This window comes from Moschus berezovskii, chromosome 3 (genome assembly GCF_049115385.1).
Source record: "Moschus berezovskii isolate FMDL1 chromosome 3, NW_MosBer_1.0, whole genome shotgun sequence".
In the NCBI taxonomy this organism is placed as follows: Eukaryota; Metazoa; Chordata; class Mammalia; order Artiodactyla; family Moschidae; genus Moschus; species Moschus berezovskii.
The window spans coordinates 100859885-100887666 of NC_142462.1; the positions used below are offsets into that span (position 1 = coordinate 100859885).

The 27782-nt window shown below is 38.1% G+C and overlaps 1 protein-coding gene across 1 annotated transcript in view; it reads right to left on the reverse strand.

The window, feature by feature from the left end:
- GRM8 (glutamate metabotropic receptor 8) overlaps positions 1-27782 on the reverse strand; it is a 923112-nt gene that overhangs the window by 373521 nt on the left and 521809 nt on the right. The window lies entirely within an intron of this gene.

Genomic DNA, 27782 nt, shown 5'->3' on the forward strand with positions numbered 1-27782 from the left:
GTGCACTGCCTATCTCTAGGGCTTCCCTGGTGGCTCAGATGGTGAAGAATCCTCCTGCAATGCAGGAGACCCAGGTTTGATCCCTGGGTCAGGAAGATCCCCCAGAGAAGGAAATGGCAACCCACTCCTGTATTCTTACCTGAAAAATTTCACGGGTAGTGAAGCCTGGCTGGCTACAGCTCATGAGATTGCAGAGTTGGACACAACTCAGTCTTAGACCAATACTTAGTCTTTAGAAGAATCAATCAATTTGTTTTCTTCTTAATTTCTTCTCAAATAAAAACTCAATTTTATGTTTTTATTGTTTATTTTTTCCAGCTTATTGATATATAATTGACATATAACACCATGTAAGTTTAAGAAACATAATTTGATGATTAAATATACATGCATACTGTGACATGATTACCAACATAAGGTTAGTTACCATATGCATCACTCACAGAGTTCCCTTTTTACTCCTTGTGGTGAGAACTTTTAAGATCTGTAAGAACTTTCAAGTATACAATATTGTGTTGTTAACTATAGTCATCTTGCTATACATTATATAAATGATGCTGCTGCTGCTACTGCTGCTAAGTCACTTCAGTCGTGTCCGACTCTGTGTGACCCCATAGACGGAAGCCCACCAGGCTCCCCCGTCCCTGGGATTCTCCAGGCAAGAACACTGGAGTGGGTTGCCATTTCCTTCTCCATAAATGATGCAGAGCTCTTAAAATTAATGTCATTCAGAATAACTGTTTTAGGTATATTGAGGGTTGAGAATTGGCCTTGGAAATTATACCTTTAACTTCATGTTTATCATTTAATATGTGATATAAATACAGAATTTAAAATGGAAGATAAATTTGATGTTAAAGTTAGATGAAATATAATTAGTTATAATCCAACCTTTTCATTCTCAAGATGAGGAAACCAAGATTATGGAGGTGAAATTCACTTAGACACACAGAGCAGATACAGGAACTATTCCCACTTCTCCAAATTGATACCAATAATCTCTCAGTCACCAGAAAAATGGGGTTCAGTTCAGTCGCTCAGTCGTGTCCGACTCTTTGCGACCCCATGAATCACAGCATGCCAGGACTCCCTGTCCATCACCAACTCCCGGAGTTCACTCAAACTCATGTCCATCGAGTCGGTGATGCCATCCAGCCATCTCATTCTCTGTCGGCCCCTTCTCCTCCCGCCCCCAACCTTTCTTAGCATTAGACTCTTTTCTAGTGAGTCAACTCATCGCATGAGGTGGCCAAAGTATTGGAGTTTCAGCTTTAGCATCAGTCCTTCCAATGGGGTAGATGGCAAGAATATTGAACACACAAGGGGGAAAAAAAAAAAAAACAGGTCTTTCTGTCTCTGTGCAGTGTCTTGTCTCCTAGATCCTAGAATAATCTTTATTGCTTATGTCCAGAATGTCATCAAGTGACTTAAGGACATTGAGAGCTTATTAAGGAAAGCAAAAAGGATCTCCTCTCACTTTCACATTCCCCTAAACTTTATCATCTGATAACACCAGGAGATACCAAAAGCAAGCACTTTAAATTTTCCCATCAATATCAGTAAGTCAACTATAATAAACAGCCTTTAAGTTCAACAAATATTATCTTTCTCCACACTAATGCATATCTCCTCTAAATTTAAAGAGGTTAATTTAAATGGTTATTTTATATTTGGGTCCTATACTCTGATAAAAACAGTGACTTTTTTCTAGACAAATGTAGTAGTTAATTTATTCATTTTCGTTTATCCAATGGTTGAACATTTTTTCCTCTGGTCTCAATCACTTGTTATGCATGTGTGCTCAGTCATATCTGATTCTTTTCAACTTCATGGACTGCCAGGATTCTCTGTCCATGGGATTTCCCAGGCAAGAATACTGGAGTGGGTTGCCATTTCCTTCTCCATGGGATCTTTCTGACCCTGGGATTGAACCCAAGTCTCCTGCATTGGCAGGCAGATTCTTTAACACTGAATCACCAAGGAAACCTCAACCACTTCTTATACTCAGGTCTAAGTGATTGAGGATTCTAGGTAGTATTCAATGCTTATGTCCAGAATGTCATCAAGTGACCTGTGAAAACAGTCCTTCCAGCTTCTACCTAAAATTTCTCGCCCATGATTTTAACCACAAAATAGACAACTCACAGATAAATATTGAAAAATGGTCACAGTGACCAAAAAGATTCAGTTATTTCTTTAAAAATCTTATCTGGTGACAAATCACTCTGGTTGTCCAGGACTGAGGAGTTTCTCAGGTCATAGGACCAAAACATGGACAATCCTGGGCAGACCAGCATGGCTGCTTATAAAAAAGAGGCATATGATAAGGGAAATACAGTGATAAAAAACCTGAAATAACTACATTGAGGATAGGTCCCTATCTATATACAGAGAGATCTTGTGTCATTTATTTTGCATCACTGAACTGGATAACTGAAAATGAAGACTAGGCATCCCAGAGCAGTTGTTCCCATCTTAGTTATCTTTTTTAAGTACAGATTAAACAGCACCATTCAAACTTAATGAATCAGAATCTCCCAACATGAGGACATGAGTAATCTGTAATTTCAAAACATAGATATCTGTCTTCACTAGTCAAACTACTTATTTCCTTAACTAGTTATAAACTCCAATTAGTTTGAGGGAAGATTTTATATATCCAACTTCACTTTTTTTTCTTTTAAAGTCCATAAGGCTGTCTAGTGACTATTGCCACACACATCAATGGATACTATAATATATTTTTCACAAATCAATGTATGTGCATGATGACAAACTAAAAAACTGACACTATTACCATTTCTAAATTTTAAAAGAAATAACTTGATTTGTTTTCATGCTGCTTAGACCCAAACCCAAACAAACTTTTTGGCCAACCCAATATTTTTCTCTTCCTGAAAATTTCAAGTTCATAATGATGGCAAAGATTTTACAGGAGCTAGAGTTTGTCCCTCACTTCCTATATCTGCTTCTCTTATCATCAAAAAGAATTTTGCAAGCTGACAGTGACTCATCAACTTAATTGTCTGTAAAATTTCAGTATGCTATAGTTTCTAAAGTTGGTGTTAATGTACTGCTATAAAGTGCTAAATATTGTCAAAGGCTGTGTGTCAGCCATCCATTTAAAACACTGATTGTAAAGTTGTGATGTGTTTTAGTGTTTTCCTTAAAATTAACAACATATAGCTAAGTGTTTGTGTGGTAGGAGATGAAGTCAGCCTCATAAATTTTATAGCAAGATTGTTTCATGTTTTCATTAATGAAATTCAAAACTTTGACAGCATCTCATGTCCCTAGCAGAGAAGGCAATGGCAAGCCACTCCAGTACTCTTGCCTAGAAAATCCCACGGACGGGGGAGCCTGGTGGGCTGCCGTCTATGGGGTCGCACAGAGTCGGACACGGCTGAAGTGACTTAGCAGTAGCAGCAGCAGCATGTCCCTAGAACACAGAGTAAATGTTTATTCGTCTGGGCAATACCACGTGGACCTCAGTTAAGGTCTTTTGCACCCAAGGTGCATCTTTTGGTTTTAGTCCTTCTTAGCAAAAAGGCAAATCTGCTCTAGTTTGCAAAGTGCTATATACATTTCAATGTGACTTCCTAAGATGAACCTGATATGAATTTTAAATTATTTGATACATGGCTGTTAAGCTTGGTTTTCCAAGAATATCTAGTTTCTCAGGAGATAGTTAAGTCTCATAAGCCGAGACCCTAGGGGCTGTTTTCCTTTTCCTAAAATTATTATAAAACTCATAATGTTACTGTAGTGATAATCTTATAAACAGTTGGTCAATTCAATGGAAAAAATGTAAATCATATTAGATCTTTTATTAGCAGGAAAGCAAACATCCAACCAGTTGAAATTTTTACCACAGTCTTAGCATGTAGTAAAGATAATTCCACACTCTAAATGTGTAGGTTAAAAACTATTTCTTTATTTAGCTCCTCCCTGACTTTTTCTTCTGTATTTTAAATAATTAACCCATTTTCTTGCAGTTGCTGTAAGGAAGCTGGTAAGAGAGAAGAGAAGATGTGAGCTGCTCTGAATAAACATATTTATGCATACAGGACCAAATTTGTCCTTGACACACCGGAGACAGGACTGTCATACTCTGATCCACTTTCCTAACAATGCACATGTATGCAGTAACTGCCTAGTCATTTTTAAGCTAGGCAGAATCATGCCAAGAACTGCACCACACACTGAAAAGTAATCATTAGCATATCAGCAAAAGTAAGTCACTTTATACTGAATTTAAACTGATTTTGTTTAAAGGACACAAGAGGGGAAGGATGAGAAAGACACATTAGCATGTTCAATTAAACAGAAATAATTCCTAGGCACTAAGATATGCAAAAGAATTGTGTGTACCTCCCAAACTGCAGAGGGACAAAAACGCAGGCCCAGTGGTTAGGTGGAAAGACAAACTGACTGAAGGAGGTAGCCAGAAGAACAGGACAGACCAGTTGGGCAGATCTGGATTGGGGTACAAGTTGCACAATTCAAAAGACCCGGGACAATTTCCTAAACCTTACTGAACTGGGAAAGTTGCACACAGGGACCTCCGTGATGGGGTCTCCATCTCTCCAGTCTCATCTGTTGGTACCACCCTGCCTTGCTCTGCTCCACTTTCCGGTCCTTGAATATAATCTGATATATTCAAACCACGGGACTTCACTTAGATGTTCACCCTGTAACTTTATTCAATGCATCCCAGCTGTCTACATCTCAATCTTCAAGGTTTAGGTAAGAATTCAACTCAAATTAGGCTGCAGTAGTGATATTTAATAATTTTTTTTTTCAATTTAACAGCTCAGATCAAGTCAAGGAGCATCTTAAACATTTAAATACTAAATATTTTTTGGTTGAAAACAAAGAACCAAGACTGGTATTTAAAATTACTTCTGGGAATGATATGTAAAGTACTGGGTTGGTCAAAAAGTTTCTTTGGGTTATGGAAAACCTGAATGAACTTTTTGGCCAACCCAATAAACTGAAACAAATATAAGTTGAAGGAAGAGATACAAGACAGGAGGAAGGGCAGAAATAGGCTGAAACACTGGATAAGGAAAACAATGAGAGAAAATATATTTTAGATGTTAAATTAACAGTATTTAGAAACCTGATAAAATATGGGAGTAAGAGTTGGAGGCATTCAACAGCTCAGGAGTTTTGAGGATAGATAGTAGACAATGGGGAGAAGGCAATGGCAACCCACTCCAGTACTCTTGCCTGGAAAACCCCATGGACGGAGGAGCCTGGTGGGCTGCAGTCCATGCGGTTGCTAAGAGTCGGACACAACTGAGCAACTTCACTTTCACTTTCCACTTTCATTCATTGGAGAAGGAAATGGCAACCCACTCCAGTGTTCTTGCCTGGAGAATCCCAGAGATGGGGGAGCCTGGTGGGCTGCCGTCTATGGGGTCGCACAGAGTCGGACACGACTGAAGTGACTTAGCAGCAGCAGCAGCAGCAGTAGATAATGGCACCATTAACAGAATTTGGAAAAGCAGGTTGTTAGGGGAAGCACACTGACTGAAACCACCCACCCAGGCCAGACACAATCACAGCCATTTGCATGAGTTGTTTCACGACAGGAGGTCCTGGTAAGGAACAGGGAACTGATAAGCCACCACTAACCAGAAGAGTTTCGCAAACGTCAAAAGGAGATACCACCTGTCCGACCACCTCCCAGAATCCTTCTCTCTGGCATCCATCTTGGCTGAATAAGGCACGCACCACTAGGAAGGACTCTGAGTCAGAATGATTGGCTAAAGACAACCCAGAAACTAATCCCATCACCATAAAACCTGAGACTGCAAGCCACATGGCAGAGCTGTTTTGGGTTCCCTTACCCTACTGCTCTCCACCCAGGTGCCCTTACCCAATAAAACCTTTTGCTTTGTCAACACATGTGTCTCCTCAGACAATTCATTTCCTAGCGTTAGACAAGAGCCCAGTTTCTGGCCCTGGAAGGGGTTCCCATTCCCACAACAAGGTGAACAAGAAGGCTCCATTTATTGCAGTTAAAAAGACTGATTTTTAAATTCTATATAATTTTATATCCTCTAGCATAAGATTCTATAGCATTTATATCCTCTAACATATATATATAATAAAATTTGTATAAATTTACCAAATTATTGAAAGAATACAGGCCCAAATGTCTAGAATAATCCTGTAACAGTGAGACAGTTGATTATAACACTGAAATAATTTATACCACCTTGGAGTAAAATGGACTTCCCTGGTGGCTCAGATGACAGAGAATCTGCCTGCAATGCAGGACATCTAGGATCTATCCCTGGGTTGGGAAGATTCCCTGGAGAAAAGAATGACTACCCACTCCAGTATTCTTGCCTGGAGAATTCCATAGTCAGAGGAGCCTGGTGGGCTACAGTTCATGGGCTCACAAAGAGTTGGACTTGACCGAGCGACCAAAACTTTCACTTTGAAGTAAAATACCTTATACAGTGCTGCCTTTAGACCTATTCAGTAGAAATTATAGGACTGAACAAGATGATCAATATGGGTCCCTTCAGTTCTAATATTCTAGAATCTAGAGCAACTTTATTTATTTCTGTTTCCTCCTTACACTTTCCAAGATCACTTGAAGATTGTATTAGGGTGTGATGGAACAGATACTACTAAGTCAATTCTCCAAAACTGTTAGGAATATCCAGTAACCAAGACCTGGAAATTCTACACTAACAAAAAAAAGTATCAAATGTCAGCCTGGATTTTTCTTCTTGAATTCGCAGACTGATTAACTGCATCACTATATTTTCATTATTCTTAGACTTGAGCTATATATTGAATTTGGTTCCTCACAAAGGAGAAACATTTTCATCTATGTTTTTAGTTTGATCCAAAGGTTAAAAGAATCAATTATGGAAAATCAATTATGAAGATGTGAAAGGGAAGAGTGAGGACACTAACGATTAAAACGGGCAGGACTCTTCACAGCCTCTCTTTGATCATAAATTATCATTACTCCTTTTTTCTTCTTCTTCCTTTTTTTAAATGGATAAAAGAACTAAGACTCAAATAGTTTGAATAATTTATCCAAGATCATACAAGTTATGGCAGTAAGTGGTCAGGTCAGGTCTGACACCAAACCTCTGCCATTTACTGCTTAACTTCCTCCTCCTCTGTGAAGTTTTCTTTGATTCTCTCAGTTCAGGCTTAATTTTTACTTCTCTGAATTCCTGTTTAATGTTCAGCCATTATGACTGGCTTATCTCCTAGTAAAGTATAGAGATTGTGTGTTCATGTGTGTCTGTTGTGTGTGTGTGTGAATCTTTAAAGAGATTAGCAGGGCATGGATTAAAGAATATTATAAAATAATATGCACTTTTACAGAAATCCTAGTAAACACTAACAAATATCAACAAATGACAGTATCTATATTGAAATGCTAAGCGGGGGAAATACATTTCAATAACATCTTATGCATTTTTCTAAACTACAAAAAAAACATTTGTTTGTGAATTTCCACCATATACCAGAGATGAAATTAGCATAAATGACAAATTCATAAGCAAGGTGACTGGATATTTGTAGTGAAAACCAAAGTTAATAAGACCTATAACTTTCTGTTTATAAAATATAAATGAGCATTTTAGCTTTGGAGGGTAAGAATGTACTTTTGTGCATGTATTTATATGTCTAGAGGATTTCTCTAGGAAAACAACACCAAGGTCAAGAGAGAATTGCACACCTAAGGTCCTGCTTCATAGATTCCACAGTAGGCTTTGTCAAGGACCTTTATAAACTGATGCATTAGACTAGCCAACTAACTTGAGCCTTGGCTTTATCTATTTACACAGGGCATGCAAAAATGAGAAGGTAAGGGTCCTCTACAGAGAATCACCTGCTCTCCATCTTCTTCTGTAATTTAAATATAGTCCCAAGAATTGAAGGCTCTTAGCTGCCTGAGGACACAATCAGGAGACACTTGTAAATCAACCAGTGAAGAGTGCTACAGCAGCCCACAATAACTTCTCTCCTTTGTGCCTGGCAGGAAACAGAAAATGCTTCAGGCAGGTGCCAGCTGTCCCCTTCAGGTGTTAAATTTTCCATGCAATGCCCTAGGGTTTTTTAAAAACACTGAAAAACCTAAGGTAAGTGGCAAATAAGAATGAGTGTATCTTCAGGCAAAACCACCAGTTTAAAAGAAAGGTGTTAAGAAGAGAATGTCATTTCATAGATATATCTAGGTCCCTAAACAAAGAATAGGCATTTGATAAAATTCAAACAGTTGCATTTTTCTACATAATTATGTTAGATCATATACATTAGAGATAAATTTTGATTCAAAACAGTATGTAAAGATGCTGATAAACAGTAGACTTTATCCTTGAGTTTTTCTCTTTAAAGTGTATTAAAGCTCCCCTATTGAAGAATTCAAATTGCTCCTTCATAATTTCCCCTTCAGGGAACAGGATTTCAAGGGTTTTCAATTTCAAATGTCCCACCTTCCACTCGAAAGTATATTATACTTGTCATTGCAGACCCTATGACACACTTTAAGATTTGTTTTAAACATTTTTTCTAATTATAAAAGTAAATCACAGTCTTTGTAGAAAATGAGGGGAAAAATATAAAGAAGAAAATAGAGAATATTTATTGATCCACCATATTAATCAATATTTGCACACTGGTCTGTTGCCTCACATCATTTTTCTCTCCCTCTTTATTTCTAAAAATTAAGGTATACTTTTAAAATATGCACTATTCACTTCACCTTTAATGAGGATTTCCCCATATTTTAGGGAAGCATGATTTTCATACCACTTGAAATATGGATGAATCCACTCAATGGATTTGTTAGGGGAAGCACACTAATTGAAACCGCCCACTCTGGCCAGGCACCATAGTAACCATTTACATGAGTTGTTTTATGACAGGAGATCCTGATAAGGAATACGGAACTAATAAGCCACCACCAACCGGAAGAGTTCGGGAAAGGTGGAAAGGAGACACCGGGTGTCCGTCCACTTCCCTGAATCGCCCTCGCTAGCATCCATCTTGGCTGAGTGATGGGTGCGCCACCAGGAAAAGACGCTGAATTAGAATGATTGACCAAAGACCACCCGGAAACTAATCCCATCACCATAAAACCTGAGACTGCAAGCCACCTGGCAGAGCTGTTCTCCTGGGTTCCCTTACCCTACTGCTCTCCACCCGGGTGCCCTTCTCAATAAAGTCTCTTGCTTTGTCAGAACGTGTCTCCTCCGACAATTCTTTTCCGAGTGTTAGACAAGAGCCCAGTTTCGGACCCTGGAAGGGGTTCCCTTTCCTGAAACAGATTAAGGTGTCTGCATTTAATTACTGATATCCAAAGTGATATTTGGTGTAAGGTAAGGATCTGATTTTACGTTTTCTAAATTGCAAACCTATTCTCCTATTGAATGAATATTCTTTTTTTCCCATTAATTTATATAAAGGCACTTTTAACACATATCAGACTGTTATACATTCTTGGATATGTACATATGGAAATTCTGGTCTAGGATGCTTTTCTCTTAACATGCCAATACTCCTTTATTCTTCTCTTTTTTGCTTTTTACAAATGTTGTAATTAAATAGATTGTACCATCTGTTCATGCAAATTCTATCAGTAGTTTTATTTTTTTTAATTCTTGATAATTTTTACAAATAAACTTTAGAATTATTTAAACTAGTTTCAGTAATTGAATCTTTTCTTAGAAGTGCATCCATTTTTTAAGTTAGTTGCAGAACACTTTCTGGAGAGCTGCAATATTCAGGTGTTCCCATGTGTGGACAGAGGATTTCTACTTATTCAAGTCTTTTGGAATCCTCAGACAGATGTGCTACTTGCTCATTTCCTTTCAAATAATTCCTCAGTATTTTGTGGTTTTGAACTTTATCAAGTAGAATTTTTCATTTTATTTCTGACTGATTCTTCATGATATAATTCCTAAATTCCAATTTACTTTTAATGTTCAACATTTTCTTCTCTCCTTATTTAAACTCTATGCATCCGAGAAGTCCCAGATTAAGTCCTCCCTCTTCTATAAAACAAAAAAATTGCAAAAAAGTATGGGCTCTGCGATCAGACAGATGAAAATTTGAGACTTTGCCTCTGGGTTATTCTTTATTCAGAAAATAGGAATGTACAGCTATTATGCATGGATGTTGTAAGCACTGAGATAATGTAGAGGATCTGACATGTTACATAGTGAATAAATGGACACCATTATTTGTTATGTGGGACTATAACATAGTTCATCTTCCATAATGTGCAACATTTTTCCAATTACACAAACAAAAGAAATCACAATATAAACCCAGGATATAGATTCATATACTCATTCAATAAGTATAATGAAGGCAATTTAGTTCAGTGATTAGGAACAATCACCCTGCAGCCAGTCTACCTGCGTTCAAATCTTAGCATCACCAGTTATTATCTATGGGACTTTAAGTTCTCGAATACCTCATGCCTCAGTGTTCTTATCTGTAAAATGGGATAGTAATAGTATCTCACCCCATAGGGATTGTCATAAGTAAATGAGTTAACATATATAAGGCAGTGTGTTGAAAATAGGAAGTACTATATAAGGGGATATTGTTATCATCTTTATTGTCTATCATCATTTGTCCTTGTATGATATACTAAGCACTGAGCTGGATACAGTGGTAAATAAAAACTCATCTAGTCCCTGATGTCATAGAATGATACTAGGATTAAGATCTAAATGATTGGATGAGAAAGGGAAGTAAGGGGAGCACAACAGGCAGGGTGACAGTAATCATGAAGAAACCTTGAACTTGTAATGAATAAACTAGAAATCCTCATGCTAAAACGACCCTAAAAATCAGCCGCACTGCTGTTTTTAAACTTCATGCCATGACCTATTAGTGGTTCTTAAAATCAGCATAGTGAGTCACAAACAGCATACCTTTAAAGAAAAGAGTAATCAAGCACATCACGTATAGTAACAGGAAGTAACAGTTCTTGAAGCTTTTATTTCAGTTGCAAGACATGTGTGTACTGGGTTGCCATGTACAACAAATTACTAATCTTCAGTGAAGTAAAAAAGAAAAAATGGAAACTCACTGACTTAGTCCAATCTTCCTATTTTACAAACAATGAAACTAAGGTGGAGGAACACTGAGTGATGTCTTTAGCTCTGATAGCTGATCAAGAGATAGAACCATGATAGAACCTTAACCACTTCATGCCATGGCTCTTCCCTTCATATCACTTTGCCTCTTTTCAGCTGCATTTTTGCTCCCTTCATAATTGAGTTCCACCAAGAATAAGTAAAACTTGAGGGAATCTCTAAATGAGTTTGCCCGTCATGAAATGAAAAGTCTTAAAAGAATTACTGAGTGAATTATGGGAAGAAGTGAAGGGGTGTGTTATGGGTGAAGGCTCTCACTCCAGCTTAACAGGAGTATCAGGGGAAACCAATAACATCCAAAGAAGCATATTTTCTGGTAGAAAATGCCAAAAATATAAAAGCCAAGGATTTGATGACAGAAACTTAAAAAACAAAGAAAACCTGAAGTACTTTGAGTATAAGATGCAAATCTTTGAAATGGACATTTTAGGGTGTCTTTCTGTAGTCCTGAACTACCCAAATACAAAAGGAAAACAGTCATTGCCTCTGTACAATGTGGTCCATCCTCTGGGTGACTGACTGGGTCCTTCACTTCTCTTCCCAATTTTAGGGGTCACAGCACAGGTGCAGGTATAATGCCAGAGGCTGATTAAAGCAGGTCGCAATCTGTCTGGGAGAGTTTCTATGTCATCCTTCATAGGGACAGGGACCAGACAAGATGACCTCTCTTGCTCCCTTCCAATTAATTCAATCAGCCTCTGCTTCTCTCAGACACCTTAAGGGATGCAAACATCTACTCACACCAAGTCCTCACCAGGAATCAGTAAACATAGAGGCTGCAGACTGTGCTTAATGAATAAGCGGAATTCATCTTTCAGTCACCATTCTTGATTTACAGCTTGTTTCTAAACAGTATTTTTTCTCTCCTAATGATCTGAAATTTCATGAAGGTCGGTGACTGGATCTGCTTCCTCTGAATACCCACTGGGCATAGTATGGTGCCCAAATACGTCTTAAGTGAGTATCAATGTCTGTTAAACCAACTTGCATCAAGTTTCTTTCTAAAGAAGGTTTATATCAATAAAATAATCCCAATTAGCTGTGCATAGCACCTCCATCTCCTTTGTTTTAATATTCTATGAAGTGTCACTACAGGAAACTATTATGGGATATAATAAAGTACAACTGGGAAAACTTCAGTCAAATAAACTAAAGCTATGCCTTTCATTTTTATGTTCAAATAAATGTACATAAAAGATAGCATCAGTAGGGGTGTTCTGTTTTTTGTTTCTCTTCACTCAGATGGGTAGGAAAATTTCCATAATAGAGGAAATAGAACATCTGAGACTAACTGTCTTAGACAGTGTTGAAACAACAGATCCAAGATGAGGTAAGTGTTCATTTCAAACTCCTTATAAATCAGGAACCTGTGACTGGATTTCCTCACTTCCTAAATAATCAATAAAACATCAGTATTCATTAAGCCAAACTGATACACACAGTTGCCCAAGATCAAACATTGTGGGTTTTGATTAGAAATATACAACAGAGTAGATTTGTTTCACATCATTTTTTAAAAAATATAACTAGTATAAACTGTAGTTTCCTTCACCATTACATATAAACTAGATAATAGCTCATGATTTACTGTGAGTTCCGTATGGATCTAGAACACCTATACGGACCTTTCCAAGACAAAGGTGGGATTCTAGCTCTGTAACCCTGAAGACTCTGTTCTGGCAACCAGCTCTGGTTTGAACTGGAAAGTCAGAGCATGACCAGTTGGAATCTCCCATTAGTACCCCTGTATGTGAATGCAAAGGAAAAAAAAATGGAAAATATTTCCATCTTTAAACTTTTAATGCATGCAAATGCAAAAAAGAATTGAAAATATTTTCATCTTTAAACTTTCATCACATGCTTTAAATACCAAAACACATTTTGTGAGAAAAATTATAAATAGAATTTTATATATTTAGAACCAATGTGAAAATTGTATCCTGAGATGAACTTTTAAATTTATTTCTAACAAATCTGCTTTTTTGAGTCTTTTCCCAGTGGTTTATTTTTACTCCCCAAATTATGTTACTAGTATCAAGGACTTGAGTAGAAAACAGGGAGATATGATAAAGGAAACATGTAGACATAATGGCTCAAATGTACAAATTTTCATAAACAGTCTTCTTTTTAGAGGCTAAGAGGAAGAGACATTCAATGGGATCTACTGTGAGCCAACATCCATGCTAGACAAATAGGATATGTTTTTACACAATCCCTGTAATAACTCCATGAAGCAAATTTTACTATTCTTTCCATGTTTTAAGATGAGGATGTATGTGCATACTAACTTGCTTCAGTTTTGTCTGACTTTTTGCGACCCTATGAACTGTAGCTTGCCAGGCTCCTCTGTCCATGGGATTCTCTAGGCAAGAATACGGGAGTGGGTTGCTATGCCCTCGTCCAGGGGATCTTCCCTACCCAGGGACCAAGCCCACATTTCTTATGTATCTTGCACTGCCAGGCAGGTTCTTTACCATGAGTGCCACTGAGGAAGCCCCCCATGTATATAGTAACATCTCAATAAATGTACCTCTATTTCATCCTTCAATGCTTGTCATCTCAGAATCAAAAGGTCCTTTCTTCTGCCATGTAATGAAAAGTTACAAATAGACTTAGGTCCTACCCCTACTGATTACCTCTTGGGCAACCTCTCGTCTTTCACTTTCTAAGTACAATCCTATAGCCAATTATGTTCCTTGATAATAACTAATTATTCTATCCCACACTCTAATGGCTTAATAATAAATATGATAAATAAAGGAGACTCAAAGCCTCTCTATAGTTGTCATAATTAGCATGTATAGACTTTTTTTGATTAACTGGATGTGTTGATCTCATTTGGAAAAAGATCAGATTAATGTGACAAAGTGCTTTTGAACTGCATGACTGTTTATCACTCTTTTTCTGAGTTAAGTTCACAGATGGAGTCATTTTCAGTGCTGTATTGTCAGTCTGCAAATGCTGTTTTCCTCACAATATTGGCTCTTTTTTGCCCCCATAGTCAGGGTCTATGTCTAACCAAATTATGAGGGAGACCAAGTTCATTCATTTCTAATTCTTCTTGCTTCTGTAGTTCTTGATCATGTTTCTCCTCTAAACAGCCATGCTCCTATCCCTGCCCCAAAAGTGCCTGACACCAGCAAGATAAACTGCTTCACAAAGAGATATTCATGGCTGATAATGTTCAAGGTGGGACCAGCCAGAGATTATTTTCTTAACATGCCTTCACTTCTGGAATGTATGTAATCAGCATATTGTATATAGGAAAGAATCGCCAAATATAGATGGTCATTTATTTCAGCTATTCCAATAATGATCCTCTCTCCAGAGTTCCAGGAATCAACAAAGAGGAAAGGGACAACTCCAGCCAAATTCTACAGTATTCCTTTTGTATTGGCTACTAGTCAATTGACGGAGAAGGCAATGGCAAGCCACTCCAGTACTACTGCCTAGAAAATCCCATGGATGGAGGAGCCTGGTAGGCTGCAGTCCGTGGGGTCGCTAAGGGTCGGACACAACTGAGCGACTTCACTTTCACTTTTCACTTTCCACTTTCACACATTGGAGAAGGAAATGGCAACCCACTCCAGTGTTCTTGCCTGGAGAATCCCAGGGATGGGGGAGCCTGGTGGGCTTCCGTCTATGGGGTCACACAGAGTCGGACACGACTGAAGTGACTTAGCAGAAGCAGTAGCAGTCAATTGAAATTACATATGGAAAAAACATTTAGCTTTAAAAAGATTTCTTATGTATAACTTTTATTAATAACATTTCTACCTTTCTTCAAAGATAAAAATTCACTATTAACAATACAGGAAAAACATTATCAAATATTATCAAACCAAGTGCTATTTTCCTCTCAATCTAATTTTAAAAAACCTGCCTATCAACATCTTTTATTCCTGTTATAGTTACAAAATGACGAGTAATTTTCTATTTACTTTAATCAATTTTCCAGGTGGTGTCTCATCTTCTTTATTACATAATTTACCATTTATTATGGTTTGCTCTTTCACTTCTTCATAATCATCCCCAGCTTTTACTTGCTATGGCATAGACTTCTGTGCTCAATAATGTGCTAGATCTTTTAATTCTATTTTTGGATATTTAATCTCATCTCCTGCAAATATTTGTAGGTCATCCCACTTCAATTATGGGCTTCCCTGGTGGCTCAGATGGTAAAGAATCTGCCTGCAATGAAGGAGACCCAAGTTCAATCCCTGGGTCAGGAATGTCCTCTGGAAAAGGGAATGGCTACCCACTCCAGTATTCTTGCCTGGAGAATTTCATGGACAGAGGAGGCTGACAGGCTACAGTCCATGGGGTTACAAGTCAGACACGACTGAGCAACTAACACTTCACACCTCAAATATGCAACTTCTTCAAAGAAGGTAAATTACACTGAAATATAATTCTTAGCACTTTCAGTAATTTTCAAAGAAATTCCTAAACCTTTCATTTTATGATCAATTTCATTATCTTAGTTAAAAGATGTCAGTTGAGAATAAAATTCAAATAACTAAAGATGAGGAGGAAATTCCCAACTATTTCTATTTCGAAGTATCATATTAGAAAATTCACTTCTGCCATTTACTTCCTTCAATCAACCTTTGGTCGAAACCAACAAAAACAACAAAAGTCATCTAAAAAAGGTGTGATTATTCTATCATTCAAAAACTTCTTTCCAATATACTTTATATTTATTTTATTCCTTATTCTCCAAATTATATGTGCTTTTTAACATTTTCCACCCTACTGATACTACAATCTTCCTGAATATTGCCCCCTTTTTCCCAGAGTCACTCAAATATCTCAGGCCTTAAAATGTGGAGAAATTTGGTTTCCCTATCTATTGCAGTGATAAAATACAATTACATTTAAGGACATAAAGAGTGAATTCTAGTTTATTCTTTACATGGTCTTTATCATAAGTACACAGTTAAACATACAATTAGTAGCAAACCAAGAAAACATTTAAACTAATTAGGCCTAGGCTCTGAGAAATGAGTTCACAGATTATACCTGTGAGACAGCATTCAGGTCGATTCAGTCAATTTAAAACAAAAAAATAAATCAGCTCAGAGGTAAAAGAAAAAAAAAACTGTCAATAATTCTGCTTTTCAGCTGATATAAATGCAAACTTTATGAAAGATAAGCTATTCTGCACATGGAAATAGATCTCATGCTGTCCAGATCATATTTAAGATCTTATAACATAGGGCATTCTAACTTTGAAACAGCCTTTGAACCACCTATATGACAAGGAAGAAAGAGAAGTAGAACAAGGAGCAGAGGGAAACAGCATCAAACATGATACAAATGAATACAGATAGAAAAATAAGGTGTTTTGTTTCCAGTACGGGAATGTAGGTCTCAACAATATGATTTATGGCATACAGTAAGTTAATCACTATAAACATCTTACATATTTTACACTTATTTTGCATTTCCGGCTTGCCAGAAGCCACGTTGAAAAAATCTAAGCTAGCTTAATAATGTTCAAAAGACTAACAACTACCACAAAAAATGGCAATGAAACACAATAACAGTGTAATTACTATTCAGCAAGGAGCAGAATGGAAGCATCCTTTCTCTAGCTGTAATCAGTTTATAATTATGGCCCTGCAAACAAGGAAACACATAAAAAAACAGCAAGAAACTCCTACTCAGCTTCCATGTTATAAATTTATGGGGTCTTGAAGCTTTTTATCTTCACCGCCCTGACAAATGACAGAGACTCCAAAGTTCTTCAGCGGCTGCTCCCTTCATCAGCACCAGCATCCAGACCAGATGTACAGGTTAATGTGCCACAGAAGCTAATTTATTTTTTTAATGCTAAAACCCCATAGAACATGACAAATAACACAGGTTTAAAATATGAATAAGTAAAACTAAGCATTAGGAGAAAGTAGCTACTTCTTTGTAACAAATAACAAGCCTAAACTAACATGAAACATGCTTTTTCTAAAATATGTGGATATTATCTAATTTTATGACTTGCTAAAATGATTTTATTTCAGTGGAATAGAACGTGTGAGTTGCCTTCTGCTACTGTAAAAATTTACATCTTCTATAGAGTGACTTTCTAGAGAAGTTGCTATATAGATTATGTTATACAGACTCAGAGATCAATTTATCTTGAAAAGAAAGACCATAAAGACTCTTTTAACTTAAATAAAGAGTTGAATACTCTTTTGTCTAACTGATAGTTTGGAGTATGGAATTCACTATCTGTTTAATTGCAAAAGCAGTCTATGTAAGAGCATATTCTTAAAGATATTGTCAATGAAATTCTAGCTTTTTTAAAACAAACCAAAAAAAAAGCACATTATTAGCACAATCAAAGTATACATTGAAATTTCTTTTTGTTTGATAAATATGGAGTTACTGTACTTGCTAAAGAGAAAACTGTTATGAAACTTAATAAGGATGAAAGAGATAATATACACATTCACATCTACATTTTAAACTAAATGTTGGGTATTTGGTTTTGCGAGCTCCCGCAGATATCCTGCTTATTTAACTTATATGCAGAGTACATCATGCTGACTGCTGGACTGGATGAAGCACAAGCTGGAATCAAAATTGCTGGAAGAAATATCAGTAACTTCAGATATGCAGATAACACCACCCTATGGCAGAAAGTGAAGAGGAACTGAAGAGCCTATTGATGAAAGTGAAAGGAGAATGAAAACGCTGGCTTAAACCTCAACATTCAAAAAACTAAAATCATGGCATCTAGTCCCATCAATTCATGACAAATAGATGGGGAAACAATGGAAACAGTCACAGACTTTATTTTCTTGGGCTCTAAAATCACTGCAGATGGTGACTGCAGCCATGAAATTAAAAGACACCTGCTCCTTGGAAGAAAAACTATGACAAACCTAGACAGCATATTAAAAAGCAGAGACATTACTTTGCCAACAAAAGTCCATCTGGTCAAAGCTATGGTTTTTCCAGTAGTCACATATGGATGTGAGAGTTGGACCATAAAGAAAGCTGAGTGCCAAAGAATTGATGCTTTTGAACTGTGGTGTTGGATAGGACTCTTGAGAGTCCCTGGATTGCAAAGAGATCCAACCAGTCAATCCTAAAGGAAATCAGTCCTGAATATTCATTAGAAGAACTGATGCTGAAGCTGAAACTCCAATATTTTGGCCACCTGATGTGTAGAACTGACTCACTTGAAAAGAATCACGCTGGGAAAGATTGAAGGACTAGAGGAGAAGGGGATGAGATGGTTGGATGGCATCACCAACTCGATGGACATGAGTTTGAGCAAGCTCTGAGAGTTGGTGATGGACAGGGAAGCCTGGCGTGTTGCATACCATGCAGTCATAAAGAGTCAGCTACAACTGAGCAACTGAACTGAACTGGCGGCTCAGTGGTAAAGAATCCACCTGCTAATGCAGGAGATGCTAGCTCGATCCCTGGATCAAGAAGATCTCCTGGAGAAGTAAATGGCTACCCACTCCAGTATTCTTGCCTGGGAAATCTCAAGGACAGAGGAGCCTGGTGGGCTACAGTCCACTGGGTCACAAAGATTTGGACACAATTTAGTGACTAAACAGAAACAACATTGGGCTTTGCATTAGTATTTATTCGCACAGTTGCATTTGCCATTGTAGTAAACCACTGTATCAGCATTTTATTTAAAAGATTGCTTCTTTTTCATTAAAAAACTATGGCTATAAGTCCTGGAGGTGAATCAGCTATGTGCTCAGATGGTTGTGCCAAGGAGATCAGGAGTGAAGAAAAATTTGCCAAGTCAGAGACCACCTTTGGAGCCAGGATGCACTAATAGAGACAGGAACATATGGTAAGGATGGTTCAGAGTCCAAACAGGTGAAGGGGAATGGGGAAGAGCAGCAGTGATGTCCCATGAACCATAGGTGCAGACAGGAATGAATGAGGCTCTGAGTGCAAGGACTTGACGTGAACTCAATGGGTGTTGACTGCTTTGCTAGACTGTGAAATGTGAGTCAGATGTTTTTCCTATATAGGGGCGGGGGGGCTAAAGAGGAAGTTTGAGATTCTCATTAACTCTTTGGGATCAGTAGGGTGCCATTTGATAAATGACAGTGCCAATGTTCTGGTGTTCTAAATGGAGCCCAAGCATCTGTTGGAATAAATGTACATCCCAAAGTGGCCAGCTTATTAATATAGAGTGTGACCCGACCCGAAGAATGCATCTGAGTGATAATGACTGGTACATGTCATACATGCAGTTATTCTATTAAAGAGACAGAGAAGCTGAAAGAGAGAGAGAGGTCTATCAAGCCTCGCATGCATTTCTTAATAATATTATATACTACTACAGCCTTACTATTCTCAAAAAGGACTGAATTTGAGATGTCAGGTTGAGATAATTGAATATCTTCACTTCCTAGCAGTTTTCTTTATTTTGACTTGCACGTACAATGCAGACCTATTAGCATTGTTATTTTCTTTCTACCATCTGTACTATATTCACGTTTTAATGTAAAGCATTGTCTGTGTTGTTTCATAGGAGACAGCTTTCCCAGACCAGTTTTTTTAAGTCCTGCTGTAACCAGGGTGGCTGCCAGCTCCAGGCGGTGACTCACATGTCAAATTCTGCATACACTCAAGTTCAGAAACAAGGAGGAGGGCATTCCTTTTTCTCCTTGTGTAGGAGCTCTGAAGGGGAAACCAACTTGTAATGTCTACTGCCAATTCACAGGACTGTGTTCAAAAGCATAGCCCTTACATACTCTTTCGAAGTATTTTGCTCATAGTTATTATTTGTTGCCATCAGGTGAGAAATAACCCCTTGGCCACAGCTCTTGAGTAAAGGACCCATAAGAGGGGTTAACTGAATTCCACTAAAAAAATACTCTAAAGCAGATAAACATCAATTTTAATCAGGTCATTAATCACTATGCTGAAATGGAACATGTAATTGCAGGGGAACCGGATTTTTGGAAAGATGGAGAGATGGAGTCAGAGATACTGAATAGCACACCTGAACATTCTGTGTTCTTCCTCAATGCAGTATCAGATGATGCTGAGTTTTCTTCAGAAATTAGGAGTGTCTGGTATTTGTTAATACCCTTTCAAAAGAAGCTCACAGATTCTAAATGAAACATTTCCAGAGGGGCAACTAAAAGACCTGTGGAGCATGCAAAATGCTGCTATAATCTCCAGTGTCTGACAGGATGATCCTCTGGAGGGCCAGGTTCATGGCCACAGTGTATCCCTCAAGAAAGGAGAACTGGGGAAGGCCAACAGGGGCACTGCAAGTTATTTCAGTCCTGGTGGCCTTCCACTTATGAACAGTATGCTTTCTTAATGAGGATTTTAAAAAAGTTTACAGTGAACAGTGTGTTGTCTTTTAACCAATATCCACTGATGCTGGAAACCCAAAGTAATTAAGGCTACATTATTTTTTTTTTTATTAGAGTACAGTGGCTTTACAGTGTTGTGTTAGTTTCTACTGCACAGCAAAGTGAATCAGTTATATGTATATATATATTCCCTTTTTTTAAAAATCTCCTTCTCATTTAGGTCACACAGAGAACTGAGTAGAGTTCCCTGAGTATATAGTAGGCTCTCATTAGGTATCTCTTTTGTATATAGTGTCCCATGGACAGAGGAGCCTGGTGGGCTCACAGTTCACAGACAGGGTCACAGAATCGTACACAACGGAGCTCCTGAACACACACACACACTCATCAATAGTGTATATATTTTAATCTCAATCTCCCATTTCATCCCATCTACCCGCTTCCCTGCTGGTATCCAATGCTTGTTCTCTAAGTCTCCAGTGGTCCACACAAAGTATATGATCCCTGGATGGGCCACAGCAGCAGCACCCATCCGGGAACTTGATAGAAAAGAAACTCCTCAGGCCTCACCCCAGTTTCACAGAATCAGAAACTCAGAACTGGGGCTCAGCATTCTGCATTTTAATAAAGTGATTCTGGGGCACTGTGAAGTAAGACCCACTGGTTTAAACTGTGAGCAGTTAGCCGTAATTCTACGTTACTCTCAACTCTACTCATTAATTAACCTCATTGTCTTCCTGAATTTACCATCACAGCTCTTATATTTCAAGGAGTTTCAAGCCAAACCAAATCCACGGCTCTTGAAAATAAAGCTATTTTTCTGACCTTTAAAAAAAAAAAAACCCTCTATAAACATTTCCAGGTGGTTTTTCCTTCCCAGCCAGTATATTGACTCTGTTGAAGCCACTGCGGTGACTGAGGGAAACAGAATATTTGCCAACCGTCAACAGGATGTCAGGCCACCGCCTGTGCCATGTTCTCCGTGGTCCCTCCTGCCCTGTCCCTTAGTGCAGAAGATACAAGCTCCTTCCTCACTCCTCACTCCCTCTCTTCTTCCTCCCTGTAGAGGTCCACTCCACAGAATTTACATCACATTCTTTCCTGCAATATAATTTGTACTGCAGAATACTCCTTCATGTTCATGCTCGTCCCCTAAACCTCCTTTCCCCTCCCAGAAACAGAAGGAAGTTGGGAGGAGTGTGTTGCAGTAATCAAGCTGCCATGTGAAGCTTTTTCACGACAGTTCTACCAGCTTGTTTTCAAATATTCACCTGGTTATTTCTTTTTCTACTTGTAATAAAAAGTGTCCTCTTTTTTTTTTTACTTCCTTTCTGAGCTATACTTTAAAACTTAAAGTAGTGGTTTCCTTGTAACAGCTACCATCCCACTGCATTTTTACCTTTTTTTTTTTTTTTTTTGCCTGGTTTGGTCTGTTCTAATAAAAGACGGGTCAGAAGGTCTGCATTCAAGGGACGATTCAGGCACTTACAGGCTGATAAGCACATGACACTTAAAACTGAGCCATGATCTCCTGATCCGGACAACAGAATTAATAATTACCCCCGCCCTGCATGCTTCATACAACTCTTAAGATCAAATTTTAAAAGGTATAGGACTTACAGATACACACTACGATATACAAAATAGGTAAACAACAAGGACTTACGGCAGAGCACTCAATATCTTTTAATAACCTATGATGATGGAGACGAATCTACAAAAGGATATATATATACACATATATATATGTAAGTATGTACGTATGTAGAACTCAATCACTTTGTTGTACACTTGAAACTAACACAACACTGTAAATTAACTAGACTTCAACTGTTAAAAACATATGTTTTAAAAAATTTGAGCAACCAAATAAAACTTCCTATACTTAAGGTGATTAACAACAAAGTAAATGTATGTGACGTCACTGCGGACACAGTAAACCTGTTACTAGTATCAGTGACCGAGCTGACAGACTCAAAGCAAAAACCAGTAGAATTAGGACTTGAAAGTCATCACGTCACCTCAGATTAAGAATGGTCTTTTAATCTACAGAGTCAGAATACCACAAACCATTCAGACAAATTGATCCAATTCATTAGTTAATAAATGTTTGTGCCCTGCTAATTTGCTTCAGTCACGTCTGACTCTGTGCGACCCCGTGGACAACAGCCCACCAGGCTCCTCTGTCCATGGGAATCTCCAGGCAAGAGTACTGGAGCGGGTTCCCATGCCCTCCTCCATGGGATCTTCCCCAGGGATCGAACCCGCTGCATCTCTTGTGTCTCCTGCACTGGCAGGTGGGTTCTTTACCACTAGCATCACCTGAGAAGCCCAGTAAATGTCTGTAGTGAAAAGCAAATAGTAATTGTTGAGTTTTGCTGACACAATTCTAAGTAAAAAACTCCAAAAGGATTGCCTAAAATATTTCCACATTTAGAGAAAAACTGGGACAAAAGGAGTCAACCTACCAAAGACCACACTACCTAAAAGAACCATAGAGATGGATTTGCGATCAATGATCCTATACAGAAATGTTTACTAATGTAAAATAGCTCTTTGATTAATCAATAATGCCTTAATAGATTATGGGGAAAATCACAGCCACAAGAAATTATTCTGAACCATTAACAGCAAGCAGTATAGATATCCACTCACTTAAATGGGCCTTGAAAATAAATCATAATATTTATCTCCTTTTTTTAAAAATTATTTAGGAAAAAATACTGAGAATTCAGAAATCACCAAAACAAAGAGGCTAACATGAGATGTCTTTGCCCTCTTTATTTCTGAAACCACATAAAAAGTGGAAAAAAGTGAAGAGGAAAAAAAAACAAGCCTAGTCCTCAGCACTGCTGCTACTGCTAAGTCGCTTTAGTCGTGTCCGACTCTGTGCGACCCCATAGACGGCAGCCTACCAGGCTCCACCGTCCCTGGGATTCTCCAAGCAAGAATACTGGAGTGGGTTGCCATTTCCTTCTCCAATGCATGAAAGTGAAAAGTCAAAGTGAAGTTGTTCAGTCGTGTCCAACTCTGAGTGACCCCACGGACTGCAGCCTACTAGGCTCCTCCGTCCATGGGATTTTCCATGTAAGAATACTGGAGTGGGGTGCCACTGCCTTCTCAGCACTAGCAGTGTTAATTATCTACATTATATTTCCTTGTATATAATCTTGAAAAAAATTCAGTCTATTAACCTTGTAGTGTGCATCCTCACAGACATTTTGCTCAGCATGGGCTTACTACCAATCCCAAATTGTTAGTGTCAATTTCCCAGGTTTAGTGACTCCTAAGGAGATCAATCCTGGGTGTTCATTGGAAGGACTGATGCTAAAGCTGAAACTTCAATACTTTGGCCACCTCATGCGACGAGTTGACTCACTGGAAAAAGAGTCTGATGCTAGGAGGGATTGGGGGTGGGGGGAGAAGGGGACGACAGAGAATGAGATGGCTGGATGGCATCACCGACTCAATGGACATGAGTCTGAGTGAACTCCGGGAGTTGGTGATGGACAGGGAGGCCTGGGCGTGCTGTGATTCATGGGGTCGCAAAGAGTCGGACACGACTGAGCGACTGGACTGAACTGAACTGAACTGAAGGTCACTTTCTTCAGTTACTGAAGATCAGAGTCCCTTAGCTAAGCAGGGTCCTTAAAGTTAACAGACTTTCATCACAAACACCTATTTTCCAGTTCAGAAGATAAATGCCTTTACTTTGTTGCATAAGAAATGATGGGGCTTCTCTTGTGGCTCAGCTGGTAAAGTATCCACCTGCAATGCAGGAGACCTGGGTTCAATGATTGCAAACAACAGAACATAATTCACACTGATTTTTCTTTTTCTTTTGAAAACCATCTTTCTAGTTCATATTACCTATTCTAATATATGAAAAGTGTTCATTCTTATCCAGTGTGTTAGCTATACCCTGTGATTTTATTATTCTGAAATTTTCCTTTGAGTAGCATAAAAACATAGGATTATTTTCTTTAAAGAAAGAGAAACATTAGTGATCGCTGCTGCTGCTAAGTTGCTTCAGTCGTGTCCGACTCTATGCGACCCCACAGACGGCAGCCCACCAAGGTCCCCTGTCCCTGGGATCCTCCAGGCAAGAATACTGGAGTGGATTGCCATTTCCTTCTCCAGTGCATGAAAGTGAAAAGTGAAAGTGAAGTCACTCAGTCACGTCTGACTCCTAGTGACCCCATGGACTTCAGCCTACCAGGCTCTTCTGTCCATGGGATTTGCCAGGCAAGAGTACCGGAGTGGGGTGCCAGTGCCTTCTCCGGGTAAAGATTGCTAATATGCTCTAAAACAGAGTTTTCAATGTGTGGTCCACAAACCACATCAATGGAATTAACTAGGATACTTGTTTAGGTTCTTCAACTCTATCCAGGTGAGTCAGACTTGTTGGGGAGTGGGGCAGATTTGAGAAACTGCATTTTCAGAAACACTGCTGTTGACTCCTATGCACTCTACCATTTGTGAAACTCAGTTAATTGTAGCCAACAGTTCCCAGATCACTGCATATTAAATACACCTGGGGAATTTATAAAAACACTAATGGCAGAACTCACCAAGACCAAAAAACAAAACAAAAAAATAAAAGCCAATTAAAAAAAAAATTGGCAGAGAAACTGAATAGACATTTTTCCAAAGACATAGAAATGGCCAATAGGCACATGAAATGATGCTCAACATCACTAATCATAAGGGAAATGTAAATAAAAATCATAGTGAGATATCACCTCACACCAGTCAGTATGGCTATCTTCAAAATGAAAAGAAATAACAAATGTATTGGTAAAGATGTGGAAAAAAGGAAACTCTTATGCACTGTGAGTGGGAATATAAATTGGTGCAGCTACAATGGAAAATAATGTGATTTATTTTAATCAAAATATTAAAAATAAAACTACCACACAATCCAGCAATTCCACTCCTGGGTATTTATTCAAAGAAAATGAAAACACTATTTTAAAAAGATATATGCACTTCTATGTCCAATGCAACATTATTTACAATAGCCAAGATATGGAAGCAACCTAAGTGCCCATCAATGACTGCATGGCTAAAGACGATGTGGTTATATAAATATATCTATATGCATAGATACATATACACACACATATATACAATAGAATATTAGTCATAGAAAAGAATGAAATATTGCTATTTGTTTCAACATGGATGGGCTTAGAGGGTATTATGCTAAGTGAAATGAATGAGAGAAAGACATAAACCATAAGATTTCATTTATATGTGGAATTTGAAAAACAAAGCAAATCAACAACCATAACTAAACAGAAACAGAGTCATAGGTTCAGAGTACAAATAGGTGGTAACTAGAGGGACAGGAAGTGGGCAGAGGAAACAGGTGGAGATTGAGGTACAAATTTTCAGTTACAAAATAAATGAGTCACAAAATTAGAAACACACACCCGTATATACAGATACTAAAGACAAGGTTGACAGATAAAATTCAGGACATGTTTATTTAACAAACATACACTAAAGAATTATTTGTTGTTTATCTGAATTTAAATTTAAGTGAGCACCCTGTATTTTTCCTTATTAAATCTGGAAATCTGAATTATGGAGACCCTGAACAAGATTTCTTACCTTTGAGTCAACTGGACAGCTGAGGTTGAAAGCAACTTATTCTAAACAAAGGCTTTAAAGACATGAGAATATAAACTCTATGGAAACACTCAGGCAATACAATAAAATATTACTCAACCATAAAAAAGAATGAACTAGAGTCAGTTCCAGTGAGGTGGATGAACCTAGAGCCTATACAGAGTAAAGTAAGTCAGAAAGAGAAAAAGAAATACAGTATATTAATGCATATATATGGTATGTAGAAAAATGGCATTGATTAAGCTATTTGAAGGAAAGGAATGGAGATGCAGATATAGAGAATGGGCTTGTGGATGCAGTGGGGGGAAGGAGAGTGGGACGAATGGAGAAATAGCATCAACAATATATACTATCAGGTGTAAGATGAATAGCTGATGAGAAGTTTCTGTGTAGCACAGGGGGCTCAGTCTGATATTCTGTGATGACCTGGAGGGATGAGGTGGGAGAGGAGAGAGAGGCTAGGGAGGGAGGAGTTGTTTGCAAAATTATGGCTGATCTGCATTGTTGTATGGCAGAAACCAATACAACATTGTAAAAATTAGAAAACAAAACATAAAAAAGCTATTCTTAAAAAAGCAGGCAAATAAAGTGCAGTATTTGTCCCACCTTGACTACTTCAGATACTCTTGTTTTCCCAAAAATTTCATAGGAGTTGACTAATTTTAAATTAGGTACATAGGTATAAATAAAAGGCAAGATTTAGGTTTTATATAGGGGCAATCTAACTTTTTACATTGAAATATTCTCTTAGAAAATACTAAGTAAAAGGAGGACCTCCAAAAGGTCGGTTTCCACGGTTAAACTCTTCTCTAGTAGGTAAGTTGGCTTCTACAGTCACAAACTCCTCTCTCAATCCCCAGGATTCCCAGCAAGAGAAGAGTCTTGGATAATAGCCACCTCTTTCAATGATATTAACTACCTGCTGTTTAAAAGGAAGCTGAAAAGTAATGCTAATACCCCCTCAGAAAAAAGGTTGGGAGCCTTTAGATGTTATTACCCAATTGTCCACATGGGGATCTAGATGAAAAAAAAAACACAGGTGCAAAGTCACTCACTGGTTTACACAGTGAGGGAGATTAAGTAACATATCACCAATTATATGATACAGTAGCTGGTAAAGTTGAATCAATAAAGTAAGGTAGATAGATAACAACCCTAAAATTTCTGTAGAGTTCTCTCATTATGCTGCTGCTAAGTCACTTCAGTCGTGTCCAACTCTGTGTGACCCCATAGACAGAAGCCCACCAGGCTCCCCCATCCCTGGGATTCTCCAGGCAAGAACACCGGAGTGGGTTGCCATTTCCTTCTCCAATGTGTGAAAGTGAAAAGTGAAAGTGAAGTCGCTCAGTCGTATCCATCTCTCATTATAGTCACCCCAAATTTAAAATATCCACCTAATCTATAAATAACAGTTATTGTTTAGTCAAGCCACTAAATCGTGTCCAACTCTTTTGCACCCAATGGACTACATAGCCTGCAAGGTCCTCTGTCCATGTGATTTTCTGGCAAAAATACTGGAGTGGGTTGCCATTTCCTTCTCCAAGGGCTCTTCCCGATTCAGGGATCAAACCCACATCTCCTGCATTGGCAGATGGATTCTTTACTACTGAGCCACCAGGGAAACCCATATATAACCAACACTTTAAAATAAAATGATAAAAATATGTTACAATTGAACTTATAACAT